The 27,546-nt window shown below is 41.8% G+C and overlaps 1 long non-coding RNA gene across 1 annotated transcript in view; it reads left to right on the top strand.

The window, feature by feature from the left end:
• Window positions 1-27,546, top strand: part of LOC309626205 — a 254,462-nt gene that overhangs the window by 91,941 nt on the left and 134,975 nt on the right. Inside the window, exon 5 of the long non-coding RNA XR_014243020.1 lies at window positions 21,974-22,060. This is a non-coding gene — a long non-coding RNA (uncharacterized lncRNA). The remainder of the gene's footprint in view (window positions 1-21,973; window positions 22,061-27,546) is intronic.

The following is a 27,546-nucleotide window of genomic DNA, read 5'->3' as shown; positions in this document are numbered from 1 at the left end:
TATGGGCAGAGCAGATTCAATTTACAATCCTATTTCCATTTTATTCCAAAACAAATATATGCTAATTGTAGGAAACTTAGAAAATTCAGCAACCACAAGGAAAAGATATCAGTCATACACCTGCCATGGTGGATGCACTTTAAAGCGTTTCTATGCATGCACCTCTCCCTCTATACACATGCTCACCCTTTCCTTTTATAAAAATAAGACGATACTCTGTATCAGTTTTAAGATATCGATATCATGTTATTGAACAGTCTTCCTCCACACCCTTTTGCATGCATTCATAGTAGTTGTGTGATCGCTTGTTGGACATTGTTTTGGTGTGGCCTCCATGGTTAGAAATGAGGGAGTGGGCAGGATGGAGATGAGGAGGCAAAGGATGGCACTGAGGTCTACATGACACCTGAGACCACCGCATCGACCTGCAACATCCGGCTCAGGTGTTGTCAGTCAGCACAAGAGGGAGCTTCAGCAGTGACTTCAAGGCCACCTCCTTTCACATTGGGGGACACTGAACTGAGAGGTGGACACTCTTGCCCAAGGTCACGGAGGCTGAAACTGAAATCCAGGATTCCTGATTGTTGTCCAGAGTCTTTTCTGTTCTCCCACTAAATACTGTCTCACATTCTTTTTTTAAAAATTTTTTTATTAGTTATCTATTTTATACATATTAGTGTATATATGTCAATCCCAATCTCCCAATTCATGTCTCACATTCTTAAAGGCGTGGGACGACTTTGGGAAAATGTCACTTACCATGGTCACGTAGAGCTTGGAAAGTGAGAGCTTTGGGGGAAGAGAAAAGCTGACGTTATTTAGACAAGAGAAAGACAAAGTGTGAGTGATGTGATGTGATGTGATGTGATCATCATTAAGAGTTTGAAATAGCAACATAAAGTGAGGATGACCTGCTAGGCATTCCACTTGATTTTAAGGAAGAATCGGATCGAAGGATATGTTTGTTTTTTGTTGGCAAGTGGGTTTTAAAGGGTTACAGCTGATATTCACAATACTAACCACGTGTCACATAGTTATCTTTAAAGTAAATCTTCAAAGTAAGTAATAGCATACTCATTTTTGGAAAAGGTAATAGAGACCTGGAGACATTCAGTTACTTCCCCATGGTCACAGAGCTATGTGTGGCCACCGCTTGGGGTGACTGTGTGATCTGTCTCACAGGACCACTGAAGGTGTCAGAAGCATCCACCTGGAGAAGGAAAGGAGGAAGCATCTCTCTGTTGGCTTATTTCCCCAGTAGTCAGGTGTTGCTCTACGGGTGTTAATTCTCCTGCACTTCTGGGTTGTTCTTGTCTGAGCCTACGCTTCCTGGTCAGGCGAAACCCAGGGTGGGACGTGAGAAGCTTGTGTAGAGGTGCTGCTGTCAGGTTGTACCTGCATGATCTGTTCAAAATCTATGCAGAACTGGTTGTTCTAGCTGTGGATGGATAAGAGGTGAGGCGGAGAAGATTTGAAGTCGTGAACAAAAAGTATTCTGTGCATTTGGACTAAACTCAGACCTGGCTGGTTCCAGATAAACATCCTGTGTAGCTGAGACTTCTTTTATTACTAAAGACTTTTCTGAACTATGGTGCTTCAGAGCTTATTCTCTTAACGTTATGGCCCCGGGAGCAGGTTGCCATGACCGTTCTTACTTGGGTTAGGTGCTATCTCTAGACAATCTCTGTGGCCAGGGAGGCACGGCTCATAAAATGACAGCAGCTTTCATTTAATCATATTTAGAGTTTAGTGAAAGGCACCTTCCTCAGAAGACAAAACAGTAGATATCCATTAAGACAGCAACTAATAATAATGCACGTATCAAAACTTCTTTCATCCAGAGCTCAAAGTGCTGTAAGTTTTATTTAAAGCTCAGTCTTCAGAGGAACTCGATGAGGAAGTTAGGTAGAAAATGTTTTATAAAATGAAAATAGTGCCCCTTTGGAAGAAAGCCTCTAAAACATTTGCAGGATCTTTCTTGTTTCCCTTCTCCACCAAGTGCTCAGAAAGAATACCTTGACTATTGCATCTGGAGGGCTGGCAGAGTTGGTTCCTTTTGAACCAAACTGGAAAGGAATTTCAGAGACAAAGACTTAAGAATACTTTTAATGGCTATTTCCTACAATAGCCTTCCAAGGTAGATTCAATTCAGTATTGTCTAGTGGATACAAAGTTGAATGAAACACAAAGGGATTATGCTACTAAATGGATTGGGACAGTCTAGCCAAAGGATTTCAGAGTCCCCCTGCCCATGGGTTAAGGGCACGTCTGAGCTTCCTCTCCCTGGCCCCTTTGTTCATCCCCAGAGCTTCTTTGGGCGGGGCACAGGCTGACTCAAAATCCTCTTGCCTGTTTTAATTGGACCTTTAATCTCATCCTTTGTTCCTTGTTGATTTTGCTGAAGAAACCAAGAGCAGCAGGTGGCTTCATGTAGTGTGGTTGCCTTTGTTACTATGAAAGGCTGTGATCAAAACAAATCTGCAAACCTAGTTTCAAATAGGCCTACCTTTCCTAACCCCATCCCAAATTCTTTATATGTGTGTGTGTATGTGTGTGTGTGTGTGTGCATAAAACCAGCTCAGGAGGGACAGCTGTGCTCAGATTTGTGTTTTGGATGGATTTACATCATTTGCTCAAGTAAAAGTACATTTGGGGCTTCCCTGGTGGCGCAGTGGTTGAGAGTCTTCCTGCCAATGCAGGGGACACGGGTTCGAGCCCTGGTCCGGGAAGATCCCACATGCCGCGGAGCAGCTAGGCCCGTGAGCCACAACTACTGAGCCTGCGCGTCTGGAGCCTGTGCTCCGCAACGAGAGAGGCCGCGATAGTGAGAGGCCCACACACTGCAATGAAGAGTGGCCCCCGCTCGCCACAACTAGAGAAAGCCCTTGCACAGAAACGAAGACCCAACACAGCCAAAAATAAAAATAAAATAAATAAATTAAAAAAAAAAAGTACATTTGCTTTCAAGTACATTTTATTATTTTTTTCTCTTTTTTTTTTTTTGGTGCTGGAGCTCACAGGCTTCTGACTAAGTTCTTGATGTTTCATCCATTTGAACTGTGTGTTATGAGCTAGGTTTTCCTCTCCCCTCATCTCAGCATTTGCCTCTTGACTCCATGTTTTACATCTCTGTCTCCCTGGATTTTTCTTTATCCATTTAGGCCCTTCTCCAGAAAATTTCTTACCAGGCAGAAAGAAAAAGAGATGTTCTTGATTTGACTTTTGGTGCTGGGTGTAAAGGTAGGGGAAAGAAGGTTCCACTTCAGAATAAAGAAATATTAAGGAGCGAGTGGGTGATGAGAAATCCTGAAACACTGGGTAATTTTTGGCATTTTTCCCTAGAAGAAGGTGAGAATCAGTATGTTGGCATCAGCTCCAACTCCAAGTTCAGTGATCTCATTTTGGTAGCTTGAACTCAGCCATAGTGAAGATATTTACACCATGCAAACTGACACACACAAGCCTCTCTGGAGTCCTGGTTGGTAAACTTTTACCAGAGAATCATAGGTGCCCTCACAGAGTGCTTGGTTTATTACAGTTGGGAGGCCTGGATTATAATGTCTTCATAATAGATTTTATGCAAAAGGCTCATTTATTCTATTTCCCTTCCCCATGTCAGATTACACTGGGTGAGATGCCAAAGGCTCTGTACCAGATGTCAGGAGAACTGGGTTCTTACCCAAGCTGTTCTGCCTGCCTGGAACTCTCCCCCCAGATAGCAGCATGGCTCACATGCCCTCCGCCTCTTCCAGTCTTTGCTCAGAATTCACCATCTCAATGAGGCCTTTCCTGACTCCGCATTTACCCCTGCCGCCGCACTTCCTGTCCCTCTTACTCTGTGCTTTGTTTTCATTTTCCGTGTTCCTCACCCTCTTCTAACATACTGTACACTTTATTTCTCATGTTTAATATGTGTCTCCCCTTCTGGGATGTAAGCTCCTTCACCTCAGAGATCTTTGTCTGTTTTGTTCACTGATATATCCAAAGCAACTAGAATGGTGTCTGGACCATAATAGGCGCTGAATAAATGTTTGTTGAATGGACTGAACAAATGCATCATCCTGTCTCTAAACAAATCGGTGGAACGTATAGAATGGCAACAAAGCCCTGGTCCATGGGTCTCTGCCCCTTTCTGAAGGAGGCGCCCCTAGGAATTCCACGGAGGATGCAGCTGGAGGCCTCAGATCTGGAAGGGGTTGCCTGAAATGAAAGATGACGGGAGAGACAGATTATTGGCTCTGCCCTGTGGCCATCACCAAGAGGACGTTGTGAGCCAGACTAAGTGTCTCGTCACCTATCTGCCTTCATCACCTATCTGTAGGCCAAGAAGGCAGCAAGGATCACCAACATTCCCGACTCTGGCTCCGATCAACTGGCCTGTGTGCTGCACATCCACCGGCCGTGCGAGTTCTCTGAGAGTCGCCTGTCCCCTCCGGCCCTGCCCTCCTCCCCAACTCCACCTCAGGACTGTCGTTGCCTCTGTGTGAGCCAGTGCATGGTTACCACCTTCGTGTGTTTACCGGAGGCTGTGCAGCAAAGACATGAACACAGGACAGCCTCACCAAGTGGAGGAAGAAGCTGCCGGAGGAAGCCGACTCCACGGCCAGCCGCCAGCCTCGCGCCCTCCTGCCCACCTGGCTCAGTAGGACAGACCTCCTCTGGGCAGTGCTGCTGCTAGAGTACTTCTACACGATGCTTCAGCCTGAGGACAGACCACCAACAGATGGGTTTCTCTCTCCTCTTTTTGGAGAAAAGAAACAGGGCAGTGGGATTCTTTTGTTTGTTTTGTTCGTTTGTTTGAGCGGAAAGTATAGAATGGCAACTCCAGTCTTCTAATCTGCAAAATAATGATAGAGTATTGGTTTTATTTCATGGGATTTTCACTAGGCTCAAAGGAGATATTACCCAGGAAAGTTGTACTTTAGAAGTACAAAGCACTTTGCCAAAGAAAAAGGCATTTGTATTGAGTGTAGTAAGGTCCTTATTTAAAAAATAGCCACATTTTCTGAACTCGAATTCATTTTTCCTTCCAGGAATTACCTTCAGAAGGAAGGAAGGGAGGGAAGGAGGAGGGAATGAAGGAAGTAAACAATGATGTGGAAAGAAAAGGAAAAAGATAATAACAAGAAACAGAACAGGCTGCCCCAAATTGAGTCTGCCCTTGTTAGTGTACCACATTAATGCATTTCCGTTATTAAAATGAGGGTTAAAAATGCCCCTCAGGCTTGGCTAATGGCAAGGTTATGTCATAAAAAAGCCACTGTTCTCTAGGAATAAAATGCCACTCTTTTATTTTTATTTATTTATTTTTGGCTGAGGTGGGTCTTTGTTGCTGCGCGTGGGCTTTCTCTAGTTGCTGCGAGCAGGGGCTACTCTTCCTTGCAGTGCGTGGGTTTCTCATTGGGGTGGCTTCTCTTGCTGTGGAGCACAGGCTCTAGGCGTGCGGGCTTCAGTAGTTGCGGCACACGGGCTTAGTTGCTCTGCAGCATGTGGGATCTTCCTGGACCAGGGGATCGAACCCGTGTCCTCTACATTGGCAGGCGGATTCTTAACCACTGCACCACCAGGGAAGTCCCAATGCTACTCTTTTAAAGACAAAGGATTCTTACAGCACTAGAAAAAATCAGCTACTAACACCTGGAGAATGAGATTCACTTTATATGGGAGGAAACAATTGACTTCCAAAGAGATGCTCCTGTGATCGAAGATAAAACCTAGTGATTGTAGAGTTTTATGTGTTCGTGAAATACCTGTAGCACAAAATGCCCAGTTGTAGTGTGGTTTTATAGTGGTTTTATACAGAAAACTATAAGTTGCTAAGGAGAATCAACATCCATCCGTCCACCCACCCATCCATCCATCCATCCATCCATCCATCCATCTGTCCACCCATCCATAATGGTTAAGAGCAGGAACTCTGACTCAGACTTCCAGGTGTGAATTTCACCTCCACTACTTAATAGCTGCATGATCTTGAGCATGTCCCTTAATCTCTTCATGAAATTTCCTTGTCTATAAAATTGGAATAATATTAGTACCTACCTCATAGCATTGGTCTGAGGATTAAATGAGTTAATATACAAAAATAGAGCCTGGCAGGTAATATACATTATATGTGGTAGCTATTATTCATTTAACCAATATTTATAGAACCCTATTATGTTCTGGGCACACTTTTCCCTTCCATTAAATATTCATCTATAAGAACAGTTTTCATGGTTGCAGAGTATTTATGAAATATATATGGATATATAGTAGTCTCCCTTTATCCATGGGTAATACGTTCCAAGACCCCCAGTGGATGCCTGAAACCATGGACAGTACCAAACCCTATATATATTGTACTATGTTTTTTCCTCTACATACATACCTATGATAAAGTTTAATTTATAAATTAGGTAAAGTAAGAGATTAACAATAATAATAAGATAGAACAATATATTGTAACAATATACTGTAGTAAAAGTTATGTGAGTGTGGTCTCTCTCAAAATATCTTATTGTACAAATTTAATGCCTTTTCCAAATTTAATGCCATTTCTGGGTAACCAGAATTCTTACCAATCCCTGACAGATAAGTGTGAGTTAGTTTATCAGATAAATGTGGAAAATGATTTAGACAAATTCCAAGATTCCTATGTCAGATACCTCTTAAGCATTGCTTTAGATCCTCTTAGCCTCATCTGTGTCTTATTTTGGCCACTGCTGTGGGGACCAACTCAGGGAGAGCTCAGACCAGCTTCATGCAGGTGCAGCAAGCTATGCCTCACCTCAGGCCCACCTTCTGCATCTCTCAGCACCCACCCCAGAGCTTTGTTACTGATGCCTTAGCTTGGGATTCCTCAGATATCTGCGAGGTTCATAGGCTGTGCCATCCAGAACAGTTCATGCCTCCCCCTCCCCCCTTCAGGTGGCAAACTCCATAATACAACCTTCACCCCTCCCCCATCCATCTCCCTGGGATCAGACTTCCCAATGAAGTGTTCTGTTTTAAGCTTTTGTCTCAGGCTCTTCTTTGTGGGGAACCTGGGTTGGGAAATACTTTTCAGTACAAAATTTAAATTTTCTGACTGCTTTCCCCCATGATTGCTTAGAGAAAAAAAAGGCAGAAGTCAAGAGTTCTTAAGTTGTGATAGGTGGATAAGACTTCAGGAGGTCTGAAAACTCTAAAATTGAATGCAAAATTGTGTGGGTGCATTTTTTTTCTGAGAGAGTTCATTGCATTCATCAGATTATCAAAGTAAACAATAACATAGATAGAAGAGGGAGAAGGAAGGAAAGGAGAAGTTTGTGTTCTAAGGCAGTGTTTGAGAGAGTAGATAGAGATGGGACACCATGGTGTAGACTTCTGGGTAGCTGGGGGTGATGGCACGAGGGAGGAGAAAAGGGTGAAAAAAAAAGGAAATAGGAGTAGGTGGTGTTAAAAAATAAAAATTCAATTGAGTAAATTTTAGAGATCTAATTGGCTTTATGAATGAGATCTAATTGGCTTTATGAATGATTCATGAATGGGCAGCATCCCATCTGGCAAGTAGTGAGTAGCTCCAAGGAGTTGTACAAGATGGAAGCCTTTTATAGGCAGAAGAGGCAAAAGAGTGAACTGTTTTAGGCTTAGGTAACCTACCTATGGGGGATGGAAGGGAGCTATGTGGCAGATTACCTCATTGATGCTGACCAGAAAATTCCAGACTGACCGGGTCAGACTACATTCCTGCGGGTGGTTGTAACTGCAGTTAGGTTAGATATTAAGTCTTGGTTTATTGATGTGGGGCTTAGCACAAGTGACTCTTATTTTGGGCCTGTCCTTTCTTCTTTTAACAATGGAAAACACATTTCTCTGATTTTACAGTTGGACCTAGGTCGGAAGCTGCCTCTGGCATTCAGTCCAGGTATTCACCCACTATTCAGATAGCCCCTCTTGAACATCTGCATCAGAACCCTCCCATCTCTGCACTTGGAGCCTCAGTGTCCTGATGTGTCAAAAAAGGGGGTTGGCATTAGAAATTTCTGAAGAACTTCCAGCAAGAAAATACTTGGCATCCTCTGATTCATGTCCCCGAGGTTTGATTTCTAGTGGCTTTTACCTTAGGAAAACCTAGCCTTTTCTGGTTCTGCCAAAATTAGAGGAACCCCATCCCAGTCCTCAGCTAGGGGCTCTATCCAGCCCTCATCAACAGAAGTGTCACACTAGAATAAAAATTATGTTAATTGAATTTTGAGAGTTTGTGCCTTTGGAGCAGGTGGCCAGAGAGTCAATCTAATTTACATGCTGATAAGAGTTGTAAAATGATACCTTTTAATGAACAAAATGCCTGCAACTGATCTGGCTTGATATTAGCATAAAAGGGTTCATTACATTGGCATACAGTTAGAAGGCTGGGTAAATTCCATTGAAACAGAGGTCTTTCTCCATTTTTGGTTTGTTATACAGCTTATAGGTATTATGACAGGCTTGAAAGCAAAAACCATAATCTGGTTAAAGACCCATGTTTGACCCTGTCCTATTGGCTGGTTTATGTTCTTTTGATTGGTGAGAGCCCTGAAGAGTGAGAAGGGAAATCTCCAATGTCTGTGAAGCGACAGCTGACAATGGCCTTGGCTAGAAGATCTCGGTTTGGAGAGGAGTAAGTTTTCCCCATTTCTCCCCCTTGAAACGTGGGGGCTCAACAGCTCTAGTCCGGACAGACTTCTATAAACTTCACAGGACTAGGTAGAAACTAAAATTTCTTTTCATAATGCCACCCAGCTGCTTTGATTGACTTCTGCCACCACCAGAATGTTCATAGCAGCACTCTTCACACTAGCCCACAGTGGAAACCCCCAAACGTCCATCAGTGAATGAATGGGTAAACAAATTAGGGTATATACATACAATGGAATATTACTCAGTCATGAACAGGAATGAAGTACTGATGCTTGCTACAACATGGATGAATCTTGAAATCATTAAGCTAAGTGAAAGAAGCCAGACACAAAGGGACAAATATTTCATGATTCCATTTACACAAAATACCTAGAATAGGTAAAGCCATAGAGACAAAAATCAGATTCATGGTTGCTAGGAATTGGAGAGAGCACGGGAATGGGGAGTGATTGCTTAATGGGTATGGAGTTTCCTATTGGGATGATGAAAAGCTTTTGGAACTTGATATAGGTGGTACATGCACAGTACTGTGCATGTACACTAAATGCCAGTGTATTGTAAACTTTAAGAGGTTAATTTTATGTTAATGTGAATTTCACCTCAATAAAAAAGAAAACCACATTGCTCTGAATGCAATGTGGAGGCTGCTAGAAGGACAGGTTTTAAGGCTATTGCAATAGTCCAGGTGAGAAATTATGATAGCTTGGATGAAGGAGGCGGCTATGAAGGTGGAAAGGCAGGTATGGATCCAAGAGGTATTTAGAGATAACTGTAGAAGACTAATGACCAACCCTCACATCACAGGATCCCTAGTGTGGTGTCAAAATAAAAGGGAAATGGCAGGAATTCTTCCCTGGGATGTTCCACTTGAATTTTTTGTTTTACGTACCTAGAATTCCTTGATTATGTATCAATAGGTGCGTGTAGAATAGAACATATTCTATTGGCATCCATTATGCTGCTGTGCCATTGTGGAGAATTTTCGGCTTTGTGCGGGAGAGGATATTTTGGAGCTTCTGTACTGGTCACTTTTCTCTCATCTTATTGTGACTGAGAAGCCTCTCTGGAAGTGAGGAGCAGAGATATCAGAGAACCACCTAGCCCTGGGTATCACACACACACATCACACACCACCTAGGAGGCTAAGAGCATATGCTTTGATGTGCAATTGGCACAGATGACTCAATAAGCTTGTTGAAACCAGACAGAAAAATCTATGACATGTTTTCCTGAGCATTCTCAAGAAAGTGCAAATAAAAGAGAAATCGTTAAACTGGCCTATGTAATTAGACCAGGTGAATTCCCTGCTTCCCTCATCCCCATATTGAGCCTCTCCAAGATTAGCTTTTGGGGTATTTATTTATCTGTTTTCCACAATAGGAGACCCTTGTCTTGAGTATTTCTGTTTTTATTGTAAGAAGAGTCAGGTTAATGAGGCATTGACTGGTAGTGGGGCAGTCTAGTAGGGCCCATTAATCTGAATGTGTAGCATCTGAAATTGTTGTTCAAAAGTCCTCTCTGCCCCCCCCATCGTATCATCTTTCTCTATGATAAATATTATCATTTAAAAAAAAATTTCCAAAGCAGAGAAGGCCCCAATGAGTGTTTTTATCACGAGTTAATCTCCTTCCTGGAGACTTAAGGCCCTCTGGGAAGGCCTTGCTGCTAAAACCATCCTGAGTGTACAATTACCTTATAATAAGCATAGTCTCCATCATTATTGCTTAATAGCTTAATTATATTACCTAGGATGAAGGCTGTCCCAGGCCTAGTCAAAGACAGTTCAGACAGTAAGCTCTAGTCTGAAGTTTCCTGGTGGAAGAGCTGGTTGCCTGGAGCCGGACGACAGTCCCGGGATGGCATGATGAATGGTCATGTATTTCAAGCCCCCAGGGCCTGCTCTGCCTGTAAAGCACTTAGCTCTTGGCCTGAGGGTTGGTGCTTCTAAGGGCACTGGCCCCTGCCTCAGGTGGACTGAAGTCTGAGCAAGTGGGAGCACTGAGTTCAGACCTAACATATTTAAAAAGTGGTGTGGAGGGACCTTCAAGATGGCGGAGGAGTAAGATGTGGAGATCACCTTCCTCCCCACAAATATATCAAAAATACATCTACACATGGAACAACTCCTACAGAACACCTACTGAACTCTGGCAGGAGACCTCAGACTTCCCAAAAGGCAAGAAACTCCCCATGCACCTGGGTAGGGCAAAAGAAAAAAGAAAAAACAGAGACAAAAGAATAGGGACGGGACCTGCACCTCTGGGAGGGAGCTGTGAAGGGGGAAAAGTTTCCACACACTAGGAAGCCCCTTCACTGGCGGAGACGGGGGTGGGGGGAAGCTTTGGAGCCACGGAGGAGAGCGCAGCAACAGGGGTGCAGAGGGCAAAGTGGAGAGATTCCTGCACAGAGGATCGGTGCCAACCAGCACTCACCAGCCTGAGAGGCTTGTCTGCTCACCCACCAGGGCGGGTGGGTGCTGGGAGCTGAGGCTTGGTCTTCAGAGGTCAGATCCCAGGGAGAGGACTGGGGTTGGCTGCGTGAACACAGCCTGAAGGGGGCTAGTGCGCCACAGCTAGCCGGGAGGCAGTCCGGGAAAAAGTCTGGACCTGCCTAAGAGGCAAGAGACCATTGTTTCGGGGTGCGTGAGGAGAGGGGATTCAGAGCACCACCTAAACGAGCTCCAGAGATGGGCGCGAGTCGTGGCTATCAGTGTGGACAACAGAGATGGTCATGAAACGCTAAGGCTGCTGCTGCAGCCACCAAGAAGCCTGTGTGCAACACAGGTCACTATGCACACCTCCCCTCCCAGGAGCCTGTGCAACCCGCCACTGCCAGGGTCCCATGATCCAGGGACAACTTCCCCGGGAGAAAGCGCAGCGTGCCTCAGGCTGCTGCAACATCACAATGGCCTCTGCTGCCGCAGGCTCGCCCCACATACTGTACCCCACCCTCCCCCTGGCCTGATTGAGCCAGAGCCTCCGAATCAGCTGCTTCTTTAACCCCGTCCTGTCTGAGTGAAGAACAGACGCCCTCAGGCGACATACACGCAGAGGCGGGGCCAAATCCAAAGCTGAACCCCGGGAGCTGTGCGAACAAAGAAGAGAAAGGGAAATCTCTCCCAGCAGCCTCAGGAGCAGCGGATTAAATCTCCACAATCAACTTGATGTACCCTGCATCTCTGGAATACCTGAATAGACAACAAATCATCCCAAAATTGAGGTGGTGGACTTTGGGAGCAACTGTACACTTGGGGTTTGCTTTCTGCATCTAATTTGTTTCTGGTTTTATGTTTATCTTAGTTTAGTATTTAGAGCTTATCATTGATAGATTTGTTTATTGATTTGGTTGCTCTATTCCTTTATATATATATTTTTTTTTTTCCTTTTTCTCTTTTTGTGAGTGTGTATGTGTATGCTTCTTTGTGTGATTTTGTCTGTATAGCTTTGGTTTTTACCGTGTGTCCTAGGGTTCTGTCTGTCTGCTTTTTTTTTTTTTCTTTTCTTTTACTTTTTAGCACTTACTATCATTGTTGGATTTGTGTTTTGGTTTGGTTGCTCTCTTCTTTCTTTCTTTCTTTTTTTTTAAATTACGTTTTTATTTTTTAATAATTTTTTCTAATTTTTATTTTAATTACATTATTTAAAGTTATTTAAATAACTTTATATTATTTTATTACTTTTTCTTTCTTTCTTCCTTCCTTCCTTTTTTTCTTTCTCCCTTCCTCCCTCCTTCTCTCTCTCTCTTTCTTTCTTTCTTTCTTTTTCTCCCTTTTCCTCTGAGCCGTGTGGCTGACCGGGTCTTCGTGCTCCAGCCAGGTGTCAGATCTGAGGCTCTGAGGTGGGAGAGCCAAGTTTAGGATATTGGTCCACCAGAGACCTCCTGGCCCCATGTAATATCAAACAGTGAAAGCTCTCCCAGAGATCTCCATCTCAACACTAAGACCAGCTCCACTCAACGACCAGCAAGCTACAGTGCTGGACACCCTATGCCAAACAACTAGGAAGACAGGAACACAACCCCACCCATTAGCAGAGAGGCTGCATAAAGTCATAATAAGTTCACAGACACCCCAAAACACACCACTGGACGCGGTCCTGCCCACCAGAAAGACAGGATCCAGCCCCATCCACCAGAACACAGGCACCAGTCGCCTCCACCAGAAAACCTACACAACCCACTGAACCAACCTTACCCACTGGGGGCAGACACCAGAAACAACGGGAACTACAAACCTGCAGCCTGTGAAAAGGAGACCCCAAACACAGTAAGTTAAGTGAAATGAGGAGACAGAGAAATACACAGCAGATGAAGGAGAAAGGTAAAAACCCACCAGTCCAAACAAATGAAGAGGAAATAGGCAGTCTGCCTGAAAAAGAATTCTCAGTAATGATAGTAAAGATGATCCAAAATCTTGGAAATAGAATGGAGAAAATACAAGAAACGTTTAACAAGGACCTAGAAGAACTAAAGCGCAAACAAACATTGATGAACAACACAATAAATGAAATTAAAAATTCTCTAGAAGGAATCAATAGCAGAATAACTGAGGCAGAAAAATGGGTAAGTGACCTGGAAGATAAAATAGTGGAAATAACTACCACAGAGCAGAATAAAGAAAAAAGAATGAAAAGAATTGAGGACAGTCTCAGAGACCTCTGGAACAATATTAAACGGACCAACATTCAAATTAAAGGGGTCCCAGAAGAAGAAAAAAGGAAAGGGACTGAGAAAATATTTGAAGAGATTATAGTTGAAACCTTCCCTAATATGGGAAAGGAAATAGTCAAGTCCAGGAAACACAGAGAGTCCCATACAGGATAAATCCAAGGAGAAACACGCCAAGACACATATTAATGAAACTATCAAAAATTAAATACAAAGAAAAAATATTAAAAACAGCAAGGGAAAAGCAACAAATGACATACAAGGGAATCCTCATAAGGTTAACAGCTGATTTCTCAGCAGAAGCTCAGCAAGCCAGAAGGGAGTGGCAGGACATATTTAAAGTGATGAAAGGGAGACACCTACAACCAAGATTACTCTACCCAGCAGGAAGCTCATTCGTATTCGACGGAGAAATTAAAACCTTTACGGACAAGCAAAAGCTAAGCGAATTCAGCACCACCAAACCAGCTTTACGACAAATGCTAAAGGAACTTCTCTAGGCAGGAAACACAAAAGAAGGAAAAGACCTACAATAACAAACCCAAAACAATTAAGAAAATGGTAATAGGAACATACATATTGATAACTACCTTAAATGTAAATGGATTAAATGTTCCAACCAAAAGACATAGACTGGCTGAATGGATACAAAAACAAGACCCGTATATATGCTGCCTACAGGAGACCCACTTCAGACCTACGGACACATATAGACTGAAAGTGAGGGGATGGAAAAAGGTATTCCATGCAGATGGAAATCAAAAGAGAGCTGGAGTAACAATTCTCATATGAGACAAAATAGACTTTAAAATAGACTATTACAAGAGACAAAGAAGAACACTCCATAATGATCAAGGGATCAATCCAAGAAGAAGATATAACAATTGTAAGTATTTATGCACCCAACATAGGAGCACCTCAATACATAATGCAAACGGTAACAGCCAAGAAAGGGGAAATCGACAGTAACACAATCATCGTAGGGGACTTTAACACCCCACTTTCACCAATGGACAGATCATCCCAAATGAAAATAAATAAGGAAACACAAGCTTTAAATGACACATTAAAGAAGATGGACTTAATTGATATTTATAGGACATTCCATCCAAAAACAGCAGATTACACTTTCTTCTCAAGTGCCCATGAAACATTCTCCAGGATAGATCATATCTTGGGTCACAAATCAAGCCTTGGTAAATTTAAGAAAATTGAAATTGTATCAACTGTCTTTTCCGACCACAACACTATGAGACTAGATATCAATTACAGGAAAAAAAAAACTGTAAAAAATACAAACACATGGAGGCTAAAGAGTACGCTACTAAATAACCAGGTGATCACTGAAGCATTCAAAGAGGAAATAAAAAAATACCTAGAAACAAATGACAATGAAAACACGATGACCCGAAACCTATGGGATGCAGCAAAAGCAGTTCTAAGAGGGAAGCTTATAGCAATACAATCCTACCTCAAGAAACAAGAAACATCTCAAATAAACAACCTAACTTTGCACCTAAAGCAATTAGAGAAAAAAGAACAAAAAAACTCCAAAGTTAGCAAAAGGAAAGAAATAATAAAGATCAGATCAGAAATAAATGAAAAAGAAATGAAGGAAACAATAGCAACGATCATAAAACTAAAAGCTGGTTCTGTGAGAAGATAAACAAAATTGATAAACCGTTAGCCAGACTCATCAAGAAAAAAAGGGAGAAGACTTACATCAGCAGAATTAGAAATGAAAAAGGAGAAGTAACAACTGACACTCCAGAAATACAATGAAGCATGAGAGATAACTACAAGCAACTAACTATATGTCAATAAAATGGACAACCTGGAAGAAATTGACAAATTCTTAGAAAAGCACAACCTTCCGAGACTGAACCAGGAAGAGACAGAAAATATAAACAGACCAATCACAAACACTGAAATTGAGACTGTGATTAAAAATCTTCCAACAGACAGAATCTAACAGCACATTAAAAGGCTCGTACACCATGATCAAGTAGGATTTATCCCAGGAATGCAAGGATTCTTCAGTATACGCAAATCAGTCAATGTGATAAACCATATTAACGAACTGAAGGAGAAAAACCATATGATCTTCTCAATAGATGCAGAAAAAACTTTTGACAAAATTCAACATACATTTAGGCATAGAGGGAACTTACCTCAACATAATAAAGGCCATATATGACAAACCCACAGCCAACATCTTTTTCAGTGGTGAAAAACTGAAACCATTTTCTACTAAGATCAGGAACAAGACAAGGTTGACCACTCTCACCACTGTTATTCAACATAGTTTTGGAAGTTTTAGCCATAGCAATCAGAGAAGAAAAAGAAATAAAAAGAATCCAAATCGGAAAAGAAGTAAAGTTGTCAGTGTCTGCAGATGACATGATACTATACATGGAGAATCCTAAAGATGCCACCAGAAAACTACTAGAGCTAATCAATGAATTTGGTAATGTAGCAGGATATAAAATTAATGCACAGAAATCTCTTGCATTCCTATACACTAATGATGAAAAATCTGAAACAGAAATTAAGGAAACACTCCCATTTTCCATTGCAACAAAATGAATAAATTCCCTGGGAATAAACCTACCTAAGGAGACAAAAGACCTGTATGCAGAAAACTGTAAGACACTGATGAAAGAAATTAAAGGTGACACAAACAGAATGAGAGATATACCATGTTCTTGGATTGGAAGAAGCAACATTGTGAAAATGACTATATTACCCAAAGCAATCTGCAGATTCAATGCAATCCCTATCAAACTATCAATGGCAGTTTTCACAGAACTAGAACAAATTTTACAATTTGTATGGAAACACAAAAGACCCTGAATAGCCAAAGCAATCTTGAGAAAGAAAAACAGAGCTGGAGGAATCAGGCTCCCTGACTTCAGACTATACTACAAAGCTACAGTAATCAAGACAGTATGGTACTGGCACAAAAACAGAAATATAGATCAATGGAACAGGATAGAAAGCCCAGAGGTAAACCCATGCACATATGGTCACCTTATCTTTGATAAAGGAGGCAAGAATATACAGTGGAGAAAAGACAGCCTCTTCAATAAGTGGTGCTGAGAAAACTGGAAAGCTACATGTAAAAGAATGAAATTAGAACACTCTTTAACACCATACATAAAAATAAACTCAAAATGGATTAAAGACCTAAATGTAAGGCCAGACACTATAAAACTCTTAAGAGGAAAACATAGGCAGAACACTCTATGACATAAATCACAGGAATATCCTTTTTGACCCACCTCCTAGAGCAATGGAAATAAAAACAAAAATAAACAAATGAGACCTAATGAAACTTAAAAGGTGTTGCACAGCAAAGGAAACAAGAGGAAAAGACAACTCTCAGAATCTGAGAAAATATTTGCAAATGAAACAACTGACAAAGGATTAATTTCCAAAATATACAAGCAGCTCATGCAGCTCAATATCAAAAAAAACAACCACCCAATGCAAAAATGGGTAGAAGACCTGAATAGACATTTCTCCAAAGAAGATATACAGATTGCCAAGAAACACATGAAAGGATGCTCAACATCACTAATCATTAGAGAAATGTAGATCAAAACTACAATGAGGTTTCACCTCACACAGGACAGAATAGCCATCATTAAAAAATCTACAAACAGTAAATGCTGGAGAGGGTGTGGAGAAAAGGGAACCCTCTTGCAGTATTGGTGGGGATGTAAATTGATACAGCCACTATGCAGAAGATGATGGAGATTCCTCAAAAAACTAAAAATAGAACTACTATACAACCCAGCCATCCCACTACTGGGCATATTTCCTGAGAAAACCATAATTCGGAAAGAGTCATGTACCACAATGTTTACTGCAGCACTATTTACAATAGCCAGGACATGGAAGCAACCCAAGTGTCCACTGACAGATGAATGGATAAAGAAGATGTGGCACATTTATACCATGGGATATTACTCAGACATAAAAAGAAACGAAACTGAGTTATTTGTAGTGAGGTGGATGGACCTAGAGACTGTCATACAGAGTGAAGTAAGTCAGAAAGAGAGAAACAAATACCGTATGATAACCCATATATATGGAATCTAAAAAAAAAAAATGGTTCTGAAGAACCTAGGGGTAGGACAAGAATAAAGATGCAGACATAGAGAATGGGCTTGAGGACACCTGGGTCGGGAAGGGTAAGCTGGGATGAAGTGAGAGAGTGGCATGGACAGATATACACTACCAAATGTAAAATAGCTAGTGGGAAGCAGCCACATAGCACAGGGAGATCAGCTCGGTTTTTTGTGTGCACCTAGAGGCGTGGGATAGGGATTGCGGGAGGGAGATGAAAGAGGGAGGAGATATGAGGATATATGTATATGTATAGCTGATTCACTTTGCTATAGATTAGAAACTAACACACCATTGTAAAGCAATTATACTCCAATAAAGATGTTAAAAAAATAAAATCCTTCCTTGTGTGTGGAAGGAGAATCTGAATATTTGTGAACATATAAATGATTATCATAATTATATAGTCCTTATTGGTCTGCTAGTATTTCCAGTATGTTGATCTTACTTTAGCAAATTATAAGAATTTTGAAGGCAGAAGTCTGTGTCCTTCTTATTTTGAAAAACCATAGTGTCCAGCAGAGGGCACAAAACCAGGCATATTATACATTTTTGTTTGACTTGAGATTTTGTAAAATCCTGATTAATTAAACCCAGTTTATTTTTCCTTCAGATTCTGGCTTTAATGTGTGGATTAAAAGCTTTAGAGAAATCGAAGGCTCTGGCTCGGTTTGTGTTTCTTGCTGGCAGAGCCTAGTGAGGGAGTTCCAGGCAGGAACCTGAACACACAGAGGCCTTTTCTAATTCTCAGACCTGTCTAACTGTCTCCAGTGATTGTCATTAATGTACCACCTCTCCCAGATACAATCATTTGTTTAACTTATAACAAACCAGGCAAGATGACAGACAGCTCACATTTATCAAGTTTCAGGAGTGTACATACCAGATGACCATTGAGATTCTTCAGAGTTTTTCTCAAGGAAGGTGTTGATGAGATATAACCTGTACCTGTAAGCTTGCTGAAAGACTCTGGAGCCCCACGGCCAAAGTTGGGTACTCAGCTTCATGATGCGTCGGTGTCTCAGGCTTTTGAGTCCTATCTGTCCTTAGACCCATCCACCTAGGCCTGTTCACAGTCACCTGATTCCTGGGGTCCTGCTTCACCTCTTGTCTATGATGCCTCCCCAAACTGTGCGTGCTTCAGACAGACTAATCATTTGGTGCTCTTTCAAGCTGACTCTTTACGTTTTTGTTTGGCATTTAATGAGGTTGCACAGGGGAGAATGGAGAAGCAGGATGATGTTAGCACTCACATTGTCCTTTGTTGCCCTAAAAAATTCAGCTCTGGCTCTATATCAGTTACTTATTGCCAACGTAGTACCATGTAACAAAACACCCCCAAATAGTGGCCCAAAACAATAGCCATTTATTATTTCCCATGCATCTTGGGTTAGCTGGGCCCATTCATGCATCTGTTCAGCTGGTGAGTCAGATGAAGACTGCCTGGGCTGGGGTGGCCACAGCTGGGCATGCTGAGGTCTCCTCCATGGGTCTGTCACATGCACATGTCCCACATATGCCCCTGGCATGCTAGCTCAGGCATGGTCTCCGGCTGCCCTGCACATATACTCATGATAATCACAGAGGAACAAGAGAGAAAGCAGAAGTACTCAAACACTTTATAATACCTCTGTTAAGTGTCAGGTTTGTTATGGGCTCACTGGCTAAAGAAAGTCACATGGTCAAGCCCAGAGTTACAGTGGACAGGGCCTACAAAGTTACAGGACAAAGAGATGAGTATAGGGAGGATATTCATTGGAGCTGTTAATGCAGCCGGTCTCACAGGCCCCAAACATGCATATTGCACACTGCAAAACCAAAGCCCTACAATGATCAGGGTCTACCATCTCAGAAGCTGGTTTATCGTGGAAAGAAATTTATATGCTGTTGCTGCACATTCAGGAAACAACTGGGATTTCACTGTGGGTGATTGGGAGCCAGCTGGGATTGGTAGGACCCAGGGCAGGGACTGAGACCACTGGACACTTATTTCATTTATGTTTGAGACCTGGCTCCTCGGAATTAATGGAGTACTCTTGTTAAGTGATGTGGAATTGGTCATTATCGTTATCATAGTCATGCATTTGCAGATAGATGGCAAAACTGATGTCTTTCCTCTTGCTAGGACTTGAATTTACAAGGGAAGGGCAGGAAGTGCAAAGTTTTCCATATTATGGCTTTATCGCCCGAGGAGGTGGCGTCAGTTTTGGAGAGCCAAATAATGTCCTCAGTCAGAATTCAAGAGCCACTAAAATGATGTAATGCAAACAGTTCTTTATCAAAGGCCGCAGAAACCAATTTATATGCTGGGCCTTTCTGACCCTCTCTACCTTTCTAACCACAGGAGATAAGTGATAAATATTATTAAAATATTACACAGTTCCAGAGGGAGCCCAGAACCTCTGCAACACTGCATCTATGTCATGTTACAAAACTTCTCTTTAATTTGGCAGGAAGTTTTTTAAAAATAGTTTTGGAGTCTGCAGAGAAATGCCTTGAGTTCCTTATTTCATCTGGACTGGGACCGGCCTGACAGCTAGGCGTGCCACATTAACTGCATCTCACATGCATTGCCAGGGGCAAGCAGGCTGTTGCTTAACAAGGATGCATAATAGCTAATTGCATTTTAGGCCATTGGTTTGTCACTGTGACAGTGCCAAGTAACGGTTTCAAAAGCAAAGCAATGAGGCCAAATCTGATTCACTTATGAGGCTGAAAATCGTAAAACAGCCTGCTCCCTAGGAATATGAAGTTCCCAAGGATTTTGGCTTGTGCCGTAGTGCATCCTGTGCACTGTTAGACTTGACTGAAATCTGTGTCTGGAATATATTATGGATTCTTGATGTCAGTCATCAACTGTCATAATCCTCCAATGCGCTGGCTTTGTCTTTCCCCACATTCTGCATCAGTAGCCTGTAGAGACAGAGATTGCATATGAGGAAGGCAGTGTCTAGCCTCCCTGATTAATGGCTTTGAATGGAAGAACATCTCCAAGGTGTCCAGAAGGAAAATATTCTGAGGAGATTTACTCATCGCTCTCTTGAGTTGCTTTGCATACTGGTGTATAATTTGTGAGTACATAAGGAAGTGAATGCTCAGAATAAAATATTCAGAGCTCATCTATTTATGTTTGGGTTTATTAAGTTCTTTGTAAATCTCAATTTAGCAGATGTCTTCTGGCTCAAAATAAAGCTCTTCATGAGGGAGTCAGTGTGGCTGTTCAACAAAAGTCACATTATCATTTGAGTACAAATATTTGCAAAATAGAACAAACTGGAAAATTGAGGGAAAAAATACCCCCTGGAATTTGTGACTCATTAAATTCTCATGTGCATGACATATTGTGAAAAACTTTGTTCAGTCTTTGGGTCAAAGGATCCTTTCCCTCCTCCTTTCTTGGCTTTTGATGCTAATAAAAACTTTATGGGAATGTGTGTGTGTGTGCATGCGTGAGCCTTCTCATGCCACGTGCCAATCTTCGTACTAGAATATGTTTTTAGAGGATGTTATAATCTGTGTGTGCATTTCATGTTCCAAAGAGTATACAGAAAGGTCACTGGTCCATTGGCAGGCTTTATCCTTGAAGGGGTGCCATAGCTTTGTGCCCATGACACCCTGCTCCTCACCCATGGCCAAGCCCTTGCCCCCTAGATAAGCTCCTATGTTTGTGTCTTGAAACATCTTTCCAGTATCAACCTCCTTCCTCGTCTCTGAACTTGCTCCTTCTGTCTTTTTTTTTTTTTTTTGAAATGAATAGCCCAGTTTTGCTTTTTTTTTTTTTAAAGAAATTCACGTTCTTTTATTTATTTGTTTATTTATTTATGACTGTGTTGAGTCTTTGTTTCTGTGCGAGGGCTTTCTCTAGTTGCGGCAAGTGGGGGCCACTCTTCATCGCGGTGCGCAGGCCTCTCACCATCGCGGCCTCTCTTGTTGCGGAGCACAGGCTCCAGACGCGCAGGCTCAGTAATTGTGGCTCACGGGCCCAGTTGCTCCGTGGCATGTGGGATCTTCCCAGACCAGGGCTCGAACCCGTGTCCCCTGCATTGGCAGGCAGATTCTCAACCACTGCGCCACCAGGGAAGCCCGCTCCTTCTGTCTTTTTGCTATTAAATGCCATTCTGTTACTTTACATGTGGCATTTGGGTTATCTCAGTTCTCAATTCTGGTCTTAGTCCAAGATGTTGACATTCAGATCTCTATCAGCTCCATGTTCTGTAACCTGTGGGCAGTCTTGTCTTACCTCTGCATTTATTTGAGGCTTGGGAGGTCCTGGCTTTTCCGGGAGGTGAATTTAGGCAGAAGATGGTATCAGGATGGCGTTTACAAATCTCTCTAGGACTCCAGGCTTACACAACTAGTTACGTTTCCCCCAAATAACAGTCCCTTGCTAATACACAATGATGCCTCTGCCAAGAAAGGGATCCAAAAAGTTTCAACTTGATTTATGTTTTTAGCTTCTGTTACCTCTAGAGCTAAGAATTCCATAAATTTACTACCCACTGTGTAAAGTAATGCTACTTTTACTTCCTTTAAGATATCATCCTGCAAGCCTTGGTTCTGGAATTCTGAGGCTTTGGAACATGATGACTCCATCATCACTTTTCTGGATTTATCAGTATATGTGAGTTTCCTTCAGTCTTACCTTCAGCCTTTGAGTTTCTGGATTTGAGAATCTTATTATCATTATTTGACAGTGTTCCTATTTGTGGGTACAGATATGACTGGGAAGACATGCCTGGCCAGCAACTCTTTCTGCAGGGTATTCAGAAAGGAATTGCTTTTATTTATAGTTACCATGAGCAGGAAGTGCCTCTGAGTTTCCATGTCTTCACTATCCTCTCTGAATAAGCCCCCTGTCTCACATCCAAGTCTCCTATCCAGTTAGAATTTTTTCCTTTCTCCTGAATGTTGTCGCGTGGTTTACACTGTCTGATACTGTATTTATCCTATTGAAACATTTTTTTTTCTGTACTGCCAGTTGTTCTCTCTCTATAGGCGTGTTCAATTGGGGAATTCATATCTTACGAATCATACAAGTAGAGATGGGAAGTAGGCAGTTGGATACTGATTTCTAGAGCTCAAAGGTGAGATCACAGGTGGAAATATGAAGTTGGAGTCATCAGCATTAGATGCTGTTGCAGCCATGGAAATGGACAAGATCCTCCAAGGAGATAATGCAGAGGGACGAGAGGAGGATGTTGTTATAACTCAACTCACAATGACATTTCGATTCTACACAGCTGTTCATCTCCTGGTCATACTTATTTGTTCATGCCTCCCCTTGTACAACTCTGCATATTCTGGTACAACATTTCTTAGTCACCCTCAAATGTTTGATTTTTAGGTATGGTTAGTTGTTTCTTTCTTAGTGGTTACAATTAATTGAAAATGTTGTCCAGGAAGTCTTTTTTTCTTCCTGGGAATTAGTTAATGACTACGCTTCTCTGAGAACCTCTGTCCATCTCTCTCTTGCTTTCTTCCATTCTTTCCTGCCACCACTTCCTTCCTCACCTGATTCAGAAGTCCTAAAGAGGGTTGTACCAGAGTCACCAGTATCTCAGGATTAGGAAGATTAGACCCTAACAGGCAAATATTTCTCAGGACCATGGTCAGCAGCACACTTGTCCTGATATCCACTCCTCTCCCTAATTTTTAGTTACCGCTATACCTGTGTGCCTCCATCTTCAGCTCCTGGTCTGAGGCCTTGTTTATTTCTTCCCAGGGGAAACAAACAGTGTCTGCAGGGATAAACTGTGTTTCTCAAAGTTATCTCTCTTGCTCTTATCCCACCATCACATCTTCCTTCACATGAATCAGAAGTCCAGGGTAAGTTGAATGTGATTTGCCCCCAGTACTGTAAAATGGCAGATGAAACTGAGAAAACTGTATTTAAGAGCACATAGGTGACCTATGTGATATGTTCAAGATTTAGCTAAGAAAAATGGTTCTTCTGTATCTCCCCACAGGCCTTCAGTTTGTATGAGAGAGAAATGGGCAATGACTCTTGGAGAGGCATAGCCATTGAGAGATTGCCTGGGAGAGAAAAAAAGCTTTTGGGACATCATTTTCAAATAAGTGATTTTCCAAGAACCATATACCAACCACTAATGAAATGTGAAAATAACTCTAAGGAGAGTTGAGAAAACACTCAAGAAGGAAATGTGAGATCTGTAGCAGGTTCTGCAAACAGAAAGAGTTGTTCTTAGCCCCAGTCAGTTAGGGATGGAGCTTAATGTCACACCAGGGTCCCTAAGGACAGTTCGAATTTCTTGATCATGGGAAGTGTGGTGCCTCAGAGGATACATTCGGCGATAGCTTCAGCTCTGAAGCCGATAGAAGATGTGCTTTTTGGATTGCCCTAATGCGGGAGGGTGTTTAATCTTGGGTTTTGTGTTTGTTCATAGAGATGTCGACTCTGCTAAGTGAGTCATAATTGTGTGCATGCCATCACGCACGTGCCTCTGGAGGCATTCTCATGGGACTACAGAAGTTTCTTAATGACTCTAAGAGATTTGGTGAGGTTTATGGGTCGAAAGATTTGATTGTATGATAGCTTCCTCCTCTATTCCTACAGGCTAAATTAGAATATGTTCTGGACTATTTTTAGGACATGTGTGTGTGTGCATGTGTGTGTGTTTGTATACATTTTTATGGTAAAATAAGAATTCAGTAGAAAATTTGATAGAGAAGGCCATTCAGGTCTCCAAAAAAAGTCACTCTAAATTCACTTAGTAAAAACATATCCTTATTAGAGCTTAACCATGACTAAAGGGTGAGGGATAAAAAGAAATCTCTGGCGTCAGCAGCGTTGCCCAGCAAGCTTAAATTTGTTGCTAATATTCACTACCCAGATCTCATAGGATTCGGTGGAAGTGACTGGTTCATTTCTCCCTGGATCCTGGCACTCTGTGCTCTCAGCTTACTAACCCTTGCTCAGCTGAAGATACTGTGGCTTTCATGCTGTGGGTGTAGTTCTGTCCTGTAATTGAGCATAACCAATGAGAGCCGGCTTTGCAGTTCTATCGGAGTGAATGTCCACCCTTAGACGATGCCTGGATTTAATCTGCTACCTGAAGGGATAATCCTTTAATCATCTAAAGGGCGCTGAGTGTCCAGGAGACTATAGCCGTTTTTCCTAGTTATTCTGTCTGTGTAGGGGAGCGTCTGTCCTGCTTTCGAGTTTGTCTGCCATAGTGGTCTCAGCATACTGCACAGCCCCGCCAGCCCACCATCTACCACCAACCTATTTGAAATAGGACATTCTTACTCTCAAAGCCTTTTTGTATTGCTGATAGATTTCACTGGTAGGATATGTTACAGGCTAAACTATGGTCTCCTCTAAGTTTCCACGAAAAACCTTAGATAGAAAATAACTGACAACTCTATTTTATTAATAACATAAAATCAGTTTACTCCTACATTGCATGAAACTGAATACACATGGGATAAGCAACGATTACAGATTTTCTTGAATGTGGCTCCTCTCCTCACTCAATTCCCTTTGGAGGGAGGCATGCTGGGTTTGTCGGGCCAGCTGCCCTCATGATAGCATGATGGCCGGGGACACATGAGATGGAAAGAGATCAGCCTCTCTGGGTTGGGTCTTACACACAGTCTTTAATCTGGAGAGTCAGGTTATAGGCATTGCATCCTAATTATTACCTTACAAGGATTAACTAAGCACGTGTACCCATCTCTGCCCTTTCTTTTATCAAGGATCACCTGCCTCTTCATAACAGTGCTCCTTCCTTTGCGTCCACTCTCTCCTACATCACCAGTTTTTCCTTCTTGGCTGACAATTTCCATAAGCACATAAATACTCTCTAAGCTCTCCCATGTTGAAAAACTTACCCTTGAGCCCACTTATCTGCTCTCCTGAATAGCTGAACTTTCACAGTGCATTACCTATGCTTACCACTTCCATTTCTTTACTTCTCATTTGTACTTGAACTCTAGTCAAGTTTCTGCATTAAAACTGGTTTCCTTCCACTAAAAAGTTCTCCTTAAGGGTATCAATGTCTTCCATGTTGTCAGTCTAAAGGGCTGTTCTCTGCCCTCATCTGATTTGACGCTTGAGCAGCATCAACCACTCCAGTTGTTGGCTGGTTGACCGTCCTCTCCATCTACCAGCACTTTCATGTCTTGGCTTCCAAAGCACTGAACTCTCCTGGTTTGGCTTCAACATCACTGGCCTTGCTTTCTCATCCTCCTTTGCTGGTTACTCCTTCTCTACTTAATTTCCAAATTTTGGCACACCTTGGAGTTCAGTCCTGAGCTCTTCCCCAAGGGTTCAGTATGTTCCCTGGTTAAGTCTAGCTTAGACCTGTCACCTGAGCAACTTACTCACATATCCAGTTACTTTCCATTTCTTCCCATGTGAATGTCTAACTGACTTCTTAAACTTGATGTGCTCAAAACGGAGGAGTTTCTTTCTCTCACGAACTGAATCTTCCTCCAGTATTAACCTTCTCAATAGATGGCACTGTCAAACTCTCAGATGCTCAAGCCAAAAGTATAGGAGCTATGTTTGATTTCTCCCTTTCCTTCAACCCTCCACATGTCTACTCAATCAGCAGATGTTGTTGATTCTACATCCAAAGCAGGTTTAAAATCTGTCCACTTCTCCCCATCTGCATTATTACCACCTACGTTCAAGTCATCATTATCTTTTATTTGAATTTCTGCAGTTGCTTCTTAACTTGGGTACATCTTTGCCCCTTTTCAACCCATTCTCTTAGGTACCAACCAGAGAGATTTAAAAAAATAACAAATTATATATGTCACTTCCCTGCTTAAAATTCTTTAGTAGCTTTCTATTTCTTTTGGAAAGAAAAGAATGCTTGACCTACAAGTTTATGCCTGATTTGTCTACAGCACTCCTCTGACATCTTTCCATACCATGCTTCTCTCTCACTCACTGCTCCATGAACACACTGGCCTTTCTGTTACTCAGATACACTGAGCCTTCTCCTGCCTTTGGGCATTTTCCTTCACCATTTAGGAATCCCATTCCTTCATTTCCTCACAGCCATCTCATTCTCATCCTTCAGGTCTTGGCTCAAATCTTACTTTGCTAGTGGGCCTTTTCTGACCATCCCCTCTTAGGTCGCCTCTCCCAATTACTCTCTATCACCTCACCAGGACTTTCCTTCCTAGTGCTTATTATAATCTGTGAATATCTTATTTATTTGGCTATTTATTTGATTATTTTTGACCCTCCCTCACCCCATCCAATTGTAAGCTGTATGAGCAGGGACCTTGACTGTCTTATTCATTAGCATAATGCCTATCACACAGTTGCTACTGTGTAAATATTTCTTGAATAAATGAATGTATGAGTAAATGAATGAGTGAATGTCTTTAGAAATGATACTATTCTAGAGCTTCTTCATTATCAGTTTGCTTTTACCCTGCTCAGAGATTTTTCCACCCACACCTGTCACTGATTTCCAAGCAAGAAAAAGCAAAGTATTAAGTGCCCAAGTATCATATTCTGTATAAAGCTTGAAAGCACTATATTTAGAAAAAGTTGGCAAACATAAGCTCTCAGGTCCAATTAAATTCTGGCATAGTAGAAGTACTAATGGAGACAGTGGGCAGTTGTTGGTATCTGAACAGGGAGTTTCTGACCATTTGTATTTTAGATGTCTATTAAAAACAGGCAGTGCTAGGAGAATAAGACATAGCAAATAAAATTTAGTAGATCGAAGAAGACTGACTCTTTTAGCCAACCTGGCTTCTGTCTCTTTGTTATGAAGAATATTGATCATAAAATCCAACTTGATTTGGCCCATCATATCATCAAGGAATAGCTTGTAAATGTCTCTGGACAGGCAATCTTACTTATGATAAATTAGACTTCTGCTATAAAATTTTATAAGGTAAACAAATACCAAGTAAAGATTATGATGTGTTTCCTTACTCTAGGCCAGTAAATACAACACTGTCATGTTCATGTCCACATTATCATGTTATATCCAAATTTGCAATTTGATTCTGGACACTCACAGCATGGTCACTGTAATACAGTTATCAAACCCAATGGAATTTGGTCAAAACGATGCTAGCAATGCAATGTTTTTACTTCTGTTTAAAAAAAATTACTTT

Source organism: Balaenoptera borealis, assembly GCF_965194805.1.
Source record: "Balaenoptera borealis genome assembly, chromosome: 3".
In the NCBI taxonomy this organism is placed as follows: domain Eukaryota; kingdom Metazoa; phylum Chordata; class Mammalia; order Artiodactyla; family Balaenopteridae; genus Balaenoptera; species Balaenoptera borealis.
This window is presented reverse-complemented; position numbering and strand designations above follow the sequence as displayed.